Below are 12,678 nucleotides of genomic sequence, written 5' to 3'. Positions count from 1 at the left end.
ACTACAAGAATCAATCAGAGGAGGTTAGAAAGGATTGGGAAGAGAGACTGTATAGGCAATTCACAAAGAAACAATGGGGGGATACATGTATGTCTCCCAAATACTCAACCAAGTCTAGAAGATTTACAATCTTTGCTTGTAGGTGTTTACATGGCTATTTCTATACCCCAAGTAAACTCCAAAGAATTTTTCCTCAGGTAGACCGCAAATATTGAAGGTGTGATGGGGAAGAAAGAAGTAAATGGAAACATTTTCTGGAAGTGTAATGAGTTGGTGGACTTTTAAAAATTCCCTGCAGACTACTCTATCAGAAATACAAAAAATGTGTAAGCAAACTGGTATGACTAAGGAAATGATGTTTTGAGCTATGATACAAAATCGGGATTTCCTAGATATAGCAAGGCCTTGCTAAGTCTAATTATGGTGGTTGCCAAAAAAAAACAATTACTAGGAAATGGAAATCAATATCTAATCCAACTGTACTAGAAGTAGTGAATATAGTAACAGAGATAAAAACAACTGGAAATGGGATCTTTAGAAAAGGGTAGGAGCAAATTACATAAAATGTATGGAAATTCTGGGAACAATACATGCATACAAGGAATGAAGTTTAAAAGAAGATTTGAATGAGCTATGTAATGTTTTAACTGACAGTGACTGGACAGATTATAAGAGATATCTAATGTTTGCAACTAAAATTATGTCAATATGATTTGTTTTCATTTATATAAACATGATTGCCAATGTCTTAAGTGATAATTTAATAAAGAAGTTTCCTTGTTTAATAAAAAAGCCATAAATAATGGGGGCTCTAAGGCCCCAAAACAGGGAAATTTTTTAAGTACTGCTCTTACAAACTTGGAAAGTTGACAGAATAACAAGCAAAGAGTAAGAAGAAGTCTGAAGCTCAAATGTATGTCATTATTTTCAGACTTCTATCCTCAAAGATTTGCCAATGATTTAACAGAAAGCCACAATTTTAGGAGGAAAAGACCAAAAATATAAGGCAAAAAATCTGGACATTCTGTGAAAATCTGGACAGTTGAGAGGTATGGAAATCAGAAAGGAGTCTAACAATGAAGGGGAAAGAAAGATATGGGAAATGCAATGAAGTACTGTGTAATAAAAGAACTGATGAGATATTTCCACCTCTACCAACTAACTGGGTGGCCACTTACTGAAAGAGCACATGTCATTAGGAAAATCTGGAAAAAATGTAAGAAGTGTACTTAAAATTATTTTCTTTAAACCAGCCAATGGCAAAAGTAAATATGTTGAGGCAGACGTAAACTATTAAAATGGGAAAACCTTTGTATCATCAGCTAACAAAGCTAATTCATCAACTGTTCAGCAGTGAAAAAGACAATTTCACTAAGAACAATGAAAAGAATAGAAAAGGTAACAGTAATGCAAAAGTTAGCTGGCAGCTTTAAGATTTTTTTGATTTTATGAAAATGCAGCTCTAAACAGAAACATCACAGAACTAATCCGTATAGAACTAATCCGTATAGAGCAGCCGGACTCTTCTGCAGTACAAAAGGAAGATATTTGACAAAGGAGAACAGCTTTCCATGTTGCAAAATAAAGAACCTTCAGAATATAGCATAAGGAAAATACACACCCTTTATGAAAATAAAGGGATTGTAACGCCCCTGCACTGGCCCAGTAATCAAGGAGCCTCAGTCCTCACCACTGGCAACAGTGAGGGACATACAAATTGGGAGGATGACAAGTACACACACACACACACAGTGAAGTGCAATTTCCCTTAAGAGCACACAGTCAGTCTGGGGCTGGTTTCACCCCCTTTTTTCCAGATCCCCAATAAGACTCCCCACTGGCACAGCTATAGGGTTGAGATCTCAACCAAGCGGCCAAGCTAAAATCTCCAGCACCCTCCCTGTCCAACCAGTGCTTCGTGTCCCTGCCCACGTAGCTGACACACACACACACACACACCTGGGAAAGGCTGGCACAGGTTTACTAGCTATGCCCCTTCTGCCCAGAAATTAAGGTAGTTTCAGCTGCCACCAGTCAACTCTATCAGCTACTATAAGGCCCTTACAAAGGGTGTCCAATCCTGCTGTGTAATGTTACTATTATCCAAATGGTAGTGTTGACCAAGATTTTCAAGGCTATTTAGGAGTGGCCTGTACAGAGTCACCAAATACATATGCAAGTACACTAGGAGCTTAAATATGTCTCACAAATATCAGTCACAAAGACAGGTTTAAATATATTTAATAATAAAAGAACAAGACAATACTCAATCAACACAGTTACGTCAGAGATCAAAATCACAGGAAATATTTTAAAACAACATTGTCGGACAATCTCAAATAAATACAGAGAACATCTAAACTAATCTTTACTATATCCCTATCTATATCTAAAAAGAGTTACTATGTCCTAGGAACTTACAGAGTAGGCAAGTGCAGATGTTATGATGAGTGGATGTTCTTGCTAGGTCCAGACAAAATACAAGCTAAACCAGAAACTAACATAATATACATCTCTGTGTGAGAAATACACATTTCTCACAACTGTGCAGCTGCTAGGAAGTCAAAGCAATAAAACACTTTACATTTTAGACCTAGTAGTTACTTCTCTCCAAGACAATAGAAAAAACTTCTAGCTCTAGACATCCTGTCTCCTCGCTGCATTGAAACTAATTTTTATAACACAATCGTAAAGCACTTAATTTCAACTTATTTTCAAGACTTTTTTTAAGTTAATCTTCTATGTTCCAGCAGGGTATGCTGTGGTTACATTCTTGAAGCTCAGTACATAACATACAGTTCTGCATAAATCATATCAATATTCACAAATGAAATAGAATTATTTACAACATTCCACATGGCTGGGCTGGCAGTGTCACAGGTATGACAAGAAGTTATGGATTCATTTCATTTCCCAACAGCTTATTACAAAATAACAGACATTTTTCCATGTCAGCTGATCTGCTGGACATCCCACCTTGATAAATCCTAGGGTTTTGTTAGCACTTTTCCATAAATAAGAATTCAATATTTTTTCATGAAAGTTTCACATTCACAAACATTTAATAGTCTGGCCAATGCAGTCCTTTAAATGTCTGGCAGTTGGTGCATAGGATTAAGGAGCTGTTAATTAAAAGTTATGTACCTACCATAACTTGGCATCTATGCTGTCCATTTTCATTCTTCCTCACTGATGGGTCGTCCATTGCCAATTTTCCGATGAGGATGATCTCCCAATATGCCTGGATGAGGCTATGCAACTTCGTGGAACCCTTTAAGGCGTCTTTTGTTAATGACCTCTTTGATGGCTCTTCCTTGTTCAGGCCATCAGTGAAAGATATGTTTACCTGCAGTGAGCAGCAAGGAAAGACCCTGTCTACCTTCAGAATCAAGTTTTCTACCCCTCAACAAACTTTCTGTAAAACCAGCGAGGTGGGAAGAAAATGTGGTTCCAAAAGTCTCTGAGGCCTTTTCAAGACCTGCTCGGGGAGACTTCCTCCAGAGGCAGAGGAGGAGGAGGTTTCAATGGAAGAAGTCGCCCTACAGGCAGAGGGGATCCACAGAACAAGGGCTTCAGAGACTCCTTTTCTGATAAGCCCTATCCGCACTCCTGAATCTTTGTCCAAATGTCCATCTCTGGAGGTAGTCGGGGTTCATCTTTCCCTGCAACTACACTGCACAAATATTACAAACAATGCATGGGTGTTGAGCATAATTTCCAGAGGTTACTACATTCCCTTTTCCCTTCTACCTCCTGTCCCAAGGAAAAAATACCCCCCTGACAATCCACCCAGTCAAAGGAATTACACGCAGGTCAAAAAGTTCAAAAGCTGCTACATAAAAAGAGTAATCCAGGAGGTCCCACCCGAACAAATAGGATTCAGAGCTTACTTCTGCTTCTTTCTGGTGCCAAAGAAAACAGGGGACCTAAGACCAATTCTGGATCTAAAGCAATCTGAATCAGTATGTAAAGAAGTCAAAGTTCCAAATGGTAACTGTTCAGTCCATCCAGCCTCTTCTGTGCAAGGATGACTGGATATGCTCTATAGATCTCCCGAAAGCAAACTATCATATTAAAATAGACAGGTGCCCCAGGAGACAACTGTGCTTTTAGCTGGGAGCCAATCACTACCACTTTGAGTAGTGACCTTTGTACTCACCACAGCCCCCCTGGGTGTTTACCAGATGCATAGCAGTTGAGGCAGCCTACCTGAGGCTCAAAGGATTCCATGTGTTTCCCTATCTCGACGACTGGCTCCTCAATGCCCCAACCAGGCATCAACTTCTACAAGACAGAGATTACTTGCTTCAGATCTCCAACTCTCTAGGCATCACGATAAATCTTGCCAAATCGAACCTGACTCCTGTACAGACGGTTTCCTGTATTTAGGGTTTGATTCCCAAGGCCTCCACTGCCAAGCTTTGTGACATTAAGTATGTCACTTGACTACATAGCGCTCCTGGGCTGAATCTGAAAAAGGTCCAAGGATATCAATGCTCTACACTGGTAAATAAATAAAAATAAATAAAATATAAAATGCAATTCGTGATGCAAAAAGCTAGCTTCATAAGCACATTTGATCCACAGAGCCTGTCAGTCCATTCCCTAGCTACTAGAAAGTAGATCCATGCAAATCAATAAATAAAAGTGCAGATCTGGCACTACAATTAAAGACACTTATACAAGAATATCTACATGCCCAGATCCAAAGCATCTCCAACAACAGGTAACAAGGGCAGAAAGCCTAGTACTAACCTATGAACTTATGAAAGAAAGACCACTCATATGCAGGGTGAAAGGGCATTTTTGACTCAGCAAGAAGTAACCTCTAGTAACTCAAGTGATACAATATGGACGTATCTGTTATATCTAACTGCAAGGACTTTCCTTGATGGGTCCCAGTTTGGGATAAGCCAGAACAGTATTACCAGGGTAAAAAGAGAGCAAGGAACAAAGTGATAAAAAAAGATGGTTAAGTCCTGTAAGTCACAGGATCATAAGAAATTACTAGGTTATTGACCTGGATATCATTTTAAGCCTAGCCGTTTCATCCCAATGTAATACCATACAAATGCTAATCAATACCCAAGGCTGCATTTAGTAATGACTGCCCATGTCCAGGAGGGTTGTGGGCTCTATCTCAAGTAAAAATTTACAGTGCCCCATCATAAATTCATACGGGGGATACAGCCCACATGACTTAACCAAATGGCCCTATTACCAGAGTCATGCTCAAGACAATAATGCTTCTCTGGATCCATGTCAGAGCAGCATAAAATCCATACCATAGCCCAAAAGATCCAAATTCAGACACTGGATTAAGTGGAAGTGAACAGCTGATGCTGGTATGCCCATCAATTGGGGGGGGGGGTAGTTTCAGTTGAGCAATTGTCACCATGCAAAGAGAGGTCTGCACAGCACCAAAAAAGCCAGATGCAGGGACATGGGCTTGGTGATTTTGAGCTGTTGATGGCAGTCCTTAGTGAAGTGTGGGTAAATCACATATGCATACATGGGGATGGCAAAGGATACCCTGTAGTAACACAAGTACTTATGTTAGCCATTGGAGTGGGGTTAAGGTCTTAACAGAAAATGTTCTTATTGGGATATCTGAAAGAGTAAACCATGGCTACCTGGATGATGCCCCTTTCCCATCAGCTCTCACCTCAGTGTTGAGGAAACTCAGTTTTTGGGAATGAATGTGCTAAAGACGGATGGGGGAGACTTGATGGTTGCCAGACATATAAACAAAAAGCACAGACAAAAAAAGTCAAGAACAATAGTTCATTAAGGTTGTGCACTGAAGGTCAAGTATCAACAGCCCATATATATTGCGCACGTTATCCTTGAAGCAAACACTGGAGCTACATACTACACAATAGACTGTTAATCTCTTTGGATGAAGTAATGCTAAAAAAACACCTGATTTGTCAAGACCGGCAAGCCCAGCAATACTAGTAGGAGTGCCAAGTGGCTGATGTGAACCCCCCCCTCTAGAGGGGACCACATCCCCTCCATGATCTGAGATCTTAGGTAAACCTCACCTACTCTTTAGTAAACCAAAAATCATCAAGATCCACAAAGGATTAAGTTGCAGGAAGTGAAAGCCCACCAGTACAAAGTGTAAATGATCTTGACTGATCAGTGACTACAACTGTCACTATCATCAGCTCTTGCCGTATGTCACATACAGTCTGTTCTGCTCAAGGCATGCAAGTCATGGTTTGAGTCTGAGCTTCATTGGATAGGGTGGGATTATCTGAGATTACATCATCAAACTATATTGATCTTGGGAGTTACAAGCTTGACATGGATGAGCATTATGCACTTTAAAATAATGCTGCTTATAAAACACATTTTATCCAGAGAGCTCTTTCCATTGGTTAATGAATCAACCATACCCTTTAATGCAATGGGTGAGATCTGTGCCCCAGCTTGTCTCATCAAATGCAAAGCCTTAATGTCACATCTGTGTAAGATGGCTGTAAGGTTCTTTCCCATCAATGTTGTCACCATGACTTTATTTTATTTATTTATTTAGCATTTGTTTACCACGATAATCCAACTGGACAGCTAGTGTCCATTTTCAGCGAAGTTACGGAGAGAAAAGCTTCATGCAGTTACAAAATAAAGGGTAATTAATGGTAATAGTCACAGGTTGCAAAGTGTAAATGATAACAGTTAGGAAACATGCTATAAAAAAGTTTAAAAAGTTAGGCATTTTCTTAGCAAAAACATATGTACAATATATACAATGAGCATTGGTAGAGCACAGCATTAGTATTCACCAGAAGCATAAGGAAATAAAATCCTACAGTAGGGTGAGGCTTCAGGGAGGTCCACTGCAGTTACATAAATGGTTGGTGTAAACGTATGATTTAAGGAGGTTTTTGAAAGTGGAAGTACAGTTTTGTAATCTGAGGTCAGGAGGCAGAGTGTTCCATGTTTTAGCAACTTCATGAGGGAAGAGAGATTCCCCAGAGCTGTTTTACATGGAATATTTTTGATCAGAGCTTTATTACTGGACCGCAATTGTCTATTTGAATTGTAGCAGAAGTTTAGAAAGGCAGTCAGAGCAGGGGTTTTCTCAGGACAGTACAGTATTTGATGTGCTAGATTGATTTGGTGGTATCATAATAAATTGGGAAATTCAAGCCAGTGTCATGTATGTAAGGACTGGCAGTGGTGGGAGTGTGATTTGGCATTGGTTGCTAACCTGGCGATTTTGTTGTAGCATGTGGAAAGTTTGTTCAGGTCAGTTTTATTTAGGTTTGTTAGTACTGGGGATGCATAAAATAATGTTGATAAGAGATGGGTTCTGGCTATAGCAATTCTAGACTTGAAAGTTAGGTACCTTTTGCAGCGAAAGAGGGTCTCAGCTTTTTGCGGACTTTGGAGATAGGGATATATGTTTGTTGCAACTTAGCTGATGGTTAATTGTAAGTCCTAGTAATCTGGCCTCTGGGACTGGGGTGGGAGGGTCTTGTTGGCTAAGAATATGGAGAAGGTGAGGTCATTAGTCTTTTATGAGTGAAACAGCATAAGTTGTGTTTTCTTTGGGTTTATCATCAGTTGTGATTTATTTAGCCAATTTTCTACCTCTGTGAAGGATTTTAGGGCTTTTTGTTGGAGAAGTTGAACATCGGATGCAGAGAAGATCAGGGTTGTGTCATCAGTGCACTGGACTATTTCAGCTTTTGTGGTTGCTAAGTGAAGTTGGTTTGTAAAAATATTAAAAAGAAGGGGGCCAAGAATCGAACCTTGCGGTATGCCTGGTATGACACGGGATGGGGAGCATAGGGAGTAAAGCCATTTGACAGACTGAAGGCAGTTGTCTAGGTAACTACAGAACCGGAGGAGGGTGGGGCTGTCGAGGTTGAGTTCAGAGAGGCAGGTTAACAGTTTATTGTGGGAAACCATATCAAATGCTTTGGATAAGTCTAGAAAGGTAGCAGAGACTAGTTTGCCTTGGTTCCTGTATGAGTTTATAGTGTTTGTGAAGTTAATTAGGGCAGTGATGGTGCTATGGGATGGGCGAAACCATGTTGAGTTTTGGACAGAAGGCTGTTGGAAAGAAGGTGAGTGAGGAGATGGTGATGAATGCACCTTTCTAGAATCTTTGATAGGGGTGACAGGCTCGCAATGGGCCAGTAGTTCGAGAGGTTGGTAGAGGGATCACCCTTGTGAAGGGGAATGATGAATGACGTTTTCCATAAGGATGGAACAGTATGTTCAGTAATGGATCTATTTATTAGTAATGAAATGGGGTAAGATAAGGTCCTGGATGCAAGTTGAAGGTATTTGGTGGGAAGATTGTCGGCAGCGAGGGTGGTTGGTTTGAGTTTAGCTAAGAGTTTTTGGATAGCTGATATTGATACTGGCTTGAGTGAGAAAGGGGTAGTGTTTTTTGGGCCATAGAAGTCTGTGGGAAGTTGGTGGGACTTGTAACGTTTATAAGTTCAAGTATTGAGGAGGTAAAACAGTTGTTGAAATTGGAAGCTATGTCTAAGTTTGTATCTTCTATATTGGGTAGGTGGGGGGGGTGCAGTTTTTATTCTAGGCTGCAGGATGTTTTTCAGGGCTGTCCAGAATTTTTGTGGGTTTGTACTGTGTTTCCTTTGTAGGGAAATGTAGTGATTTTTTTTTGCCTTATTTCGAAGTTCGAGAAAGGCTTGTCTAGTTGTGGGTGTTTTGTATTGGTGCCAGGTTTTCCAAGCTTTATACAAGAAAAAGAAAAATAATCTGGTTCCACACAGCAGTGAAAATCAATATGTCAGTAGGTAAGCGCTTTCTCGGAATAACATCCGCTTCATCAGACCAACCTTTTGTAAAGCAGGGCAATGCCACCACCTCTTTTGTGTACTCTGTCAACCCTTTGAATTTTATATATATTATGTGATATATTAGATCTGCAAGCCATCCTGACTAGATAGGCTGCATTTACACCTGTCCTCACATGCTTTCAGACAATGGCTAAAACTTTATCTACCTACTTAAGGCCTTTTTTAGGCAATGCCAAAAAGACAAAACTACTAACATAATGTGTTATTGCTCAATGTTCGAAGTCTAAACAAAAAAACTCCACGCCCTCCTCACTTTGGAGAATGCAGACATCTGTGCCATGACCGTGACTTGGTTTAAAGTAGTAGAAAGTATTCTGGCAGTGTAAGGCTAGAGTGCCTTCCATAAATTCAGACCAACAATAGCACAGACTGGGCCCAAAGGAGGAGGTGTCTCAAACTTAGTTAACAACAAACATACCTCCAGGTTGGTTAAAGAGGATGACATCATGGAGCTCACCCACATGCAAGTTACTGCAGATAAAGTCCCTCGCAATATCACTGCTAGCTACAGGTTGCCATCTATCCCTCAGGGGTCTCACGACTTTTACATAAACCTGCTAAAGGCACTCACCTTCCAATCAAACACCCTATTCATGGGTGACTTTAACTACCCCTCTATAAACTGGGAAATGCAGAATGCCTTAAACTCAAAGGCAAAATGCGTCCTGGACTTTAACACAAACACTCGGGAACAGACAGTGCATGCTCACCAACGTGGGACAGCATTGCAATCCCCACTCCCCATCTCACTAATGAGCTCATATCACAAAGCTGTCTCATTTGAAGTAAAAATCAACCTTGAAAATCCAGCTAAATCCGTAAAAGTTATGAACTCTTCAAAGGTAAATTACATCCTATTAATTGACAGTTTGCCAAAATTCAAGGCTCCCCCTAACCCCGAGAGCACAGCTACCTATGCAAAATTATTCAGTGTGTCCCTATACAAAACATCTGAATGGCTGCAAAGAGGCTGCTTTACCTACCAGAAATAAATCTAAATATTAAAAACAAACCCCACTGGAGGAATCCTCATTCAAACAGCGTCTACAATAAGAGAGGAAAAAATTACTGCCAAAATCAGGAAGAGCAACTAACTCCCTTAAAGACAAGTGCTCTCTTATACAAATAATCTAATTAACTACGAGGTCAAGATAGACTCACAGGCTACAGACAATCACAATGCCTTCTTCAGCTATGTCCAGAACCTTAGAGATAACATATATAGCATTGTCCTGAACTGCTGATGAATGGTATCACCTTCACCGATCAGGGTGACATAGCAAATCTACTGGCTAATAAATTCAGCTTAGAGTTCATCTCACTGCCTCACCCCCAACTCCACTAGGTGAAATTCTCTCCAACATACTTCCTCCAACTATCAGCTGAGACCAAGTGATGGCAGCACCTGCTGAAGTCAAGAATACTGCCCCCATGGGTCCCAGCAACATCCCTGATTATCTCCTAAACAGTCGGAAACATGAGCTATCAGGACAATTTGAGGCACTCCAACTACAGCCTTGAAACAGGCTATGTTCTAGTGAATGGAGGAATGCAACAGACATTCCTCTCCACAAGGATGGACTATCATCTGACCCTGTGAACTACAGACCCATCAGTCAACAAAACCTAACATGAAAAGCCATGGAATGAATTATCATGGAAATGATAAGCAAGGGCACTGGCAACATACAGACACTAGACCCATTCCAATTTGGATTTGTTACGGGAAGATAATGCCTATTTATTTTACATCTGTTTACCGGGGAGGTCTGACTGGACATAGCAGTCTGTTTTCAGCAGAGGCCCAGGGAGAAAGCTCCAGAATGATTGTTAAAAATACTACACATAAAATATTTACATGTGGATTGTGGTTTAGACATACAATTGCAAGACATAACAGTAACAAATGATTGTATAATCATACATTAGGTATTTACATAAGTATAGTGGGATTGACATAAAATTAAAAAGTATAGCAGGTAGTAACATATGATAGCATGTACATTCAGTTTGTTTAGTAGGGATAATGTTGAAGATGTGATGAAGATAAAAAAAAAAAAAAAAAAAAAAGAAATACTGACCAGTTTGTCTACAAGGGGGAAGGTTTTTCAGCTTAAGCTTGGGGAGAGTTAGTATTAGTGGGTTTGGGAAGGGACAAAGAGGAGTAGACAGCTGAGAGTTGGTATCTAAAGTGTGATAAACTATAGTGCATCTGTAGGAGTTTTCAGGAAGAGGTAGGATAATGGGTAGGGGAAGGAATTAGAATATGTGCTAGTCAGCTGCATGTCCAGGAGTTGTTTAGGTGGGAAGTAAGCTGTTTTTTGAAGATGTTTTTGTTAGACTGTAACCTGATTTCTAGCGGTAGGGAGTTCCAAGTCTTGGCAATGTTATTAGAATACAGTAACATTAACCTGGCAGACTTCTTTGAGAGGGTCATCAAGTCAACGGATGAGGGTAAAAAGTGCATACTGTGTATCTTGACATGGCTAAGGCATTCAATAAAATACCCCACTCAGGCATTGTTCATAGGGGTTTATTAGGCTAACGACCACGTGGGCCTTTTTAAGCCTAGCCGTGAATCTTAAATCTCTGATCAGTTCTGATACCCTTGATAAGTGTAAGCATGGGCCTGGGAGATGAACCATTTATGGGTTTACCTGTGTCCTGTATTGACAAGCTCTCTGACCTAGGAATAAATCCTTACATAACTCAATGGATTGCTGGCTGGTTCAAAGACAGGACCCAAGAAGTCAGGACTGATGAGACCACCTCCACCAAGAGATCGATCACTAGCCGTGTACCCCAGGGCTCTGTGCAGGGCTTGTTCCTGGTTGGTGTCTACCTCTTGGAAGTCAAGGCTAACATTCGTGGTCTCTGACTCACCGACTTCATAGAAGACTATAAATTGGGAGCTATTATAGATTCCGCCCCAGACACCAACATCTTACAAGTGAGTTTAACACAGACAAATGACTGCTGCCAAAGCCATGGCCCAAAATGCATTATAATGCTTTTTGGGAAACTGTCAACACAAGTTAAATACTCCATCAATAAATCACCCCTTAATGTCAACCCAGCAGTAAGGGATCTGGTAACATACGTAGACTGCAACCTGACCTTTGACCAATCCATAGCTAAAATAATAAGAAAATCATTCTGCTTGGCAAGCAGCAAAAAATAAAACAAAATAACAGAATGAGACATATAATGCCACTGGAATTTTACTTGACTTGAAACAGCAGAAGCATTTTCCACATGCTGTTCAGATTCAGCATGACAATACAAACTCTTTGGTGTTTTAAGATGTGAATACAGCTGTAAAGAACCTTCTGAGAGAAAAGTTTCCTTGGCAAAGTGCTATGTGACTATAAATGTTCTTATAGTCCGACTGTTCAAAGCCTGAAAATGAGGGAATACAGTGATAAAGCTTTGGAGTCAGCCATGAGTGCTAATTTATACACATTGTTATAACAGAATAGGGGATCAGTTAGCATTCATCTTACTAAGATAACCTAATCCTCTCTGGTAGCTTGAGATAAAAAGAAAATAAGATACCCCCTGAATGATGAAGTTAAGAGACCAAACAGTTTTGCAAACAAAAGTCTAGACTGTATAAATAATGTATTATGTTTAGTACAGTATTTAGTCTCTATTCTGTGTAATGCACCTAATTGCCAGGTAATGCAAGTACCTGCAGTTACAGATTATTGCATTCTGACCCATCCAAGGCAACTGTAATAATTACGTAAAGTATTACGCTGTGAAAATCAGTCATCTATGCTCTGCCTGCTAATTACTCGGATAAAACATTTTAACTCCATTTACTGTATTTGGC

The 12,678-nt window shown here is 40.1% G+C and overlaps 1 protein-coding gene across 5 annotated transcripts in view; it reads right to left on the bottom strand.

Moving 5' to 3' along the window:
* The window catches only part of HERC1 (HECT and RLD domain containing E3 ubiquitin protein ligase family member 1), a 3,987,333-nt gene that overhangs the window by 1,207,147 nt on the left and 2,767,508 nt on the right, over positions 1 to 12,678 (bottom strand). The gene's annotated exons all lie outside the window — the stretch shown is intronic.

This window comes from Protopterus annectens, chromosome 7.part0 (genome assembly GCF_019279795.1).
Source record: "Protopterus annectens isolate FY-2018-M chromosome 7.part0, PAN1.0, whole genome shotgun sequence".
NCBI lineage: Eukaryota > Metazoa > Chordata > Ceratodontiformes > Protopteridae > Protopterus > Protopterus annectens.
The sequence above is the reverse complement of the archived record's forward strand: the minus strand, read 5'-3'. Positions and strand labels throughout refer to the sequence as shown.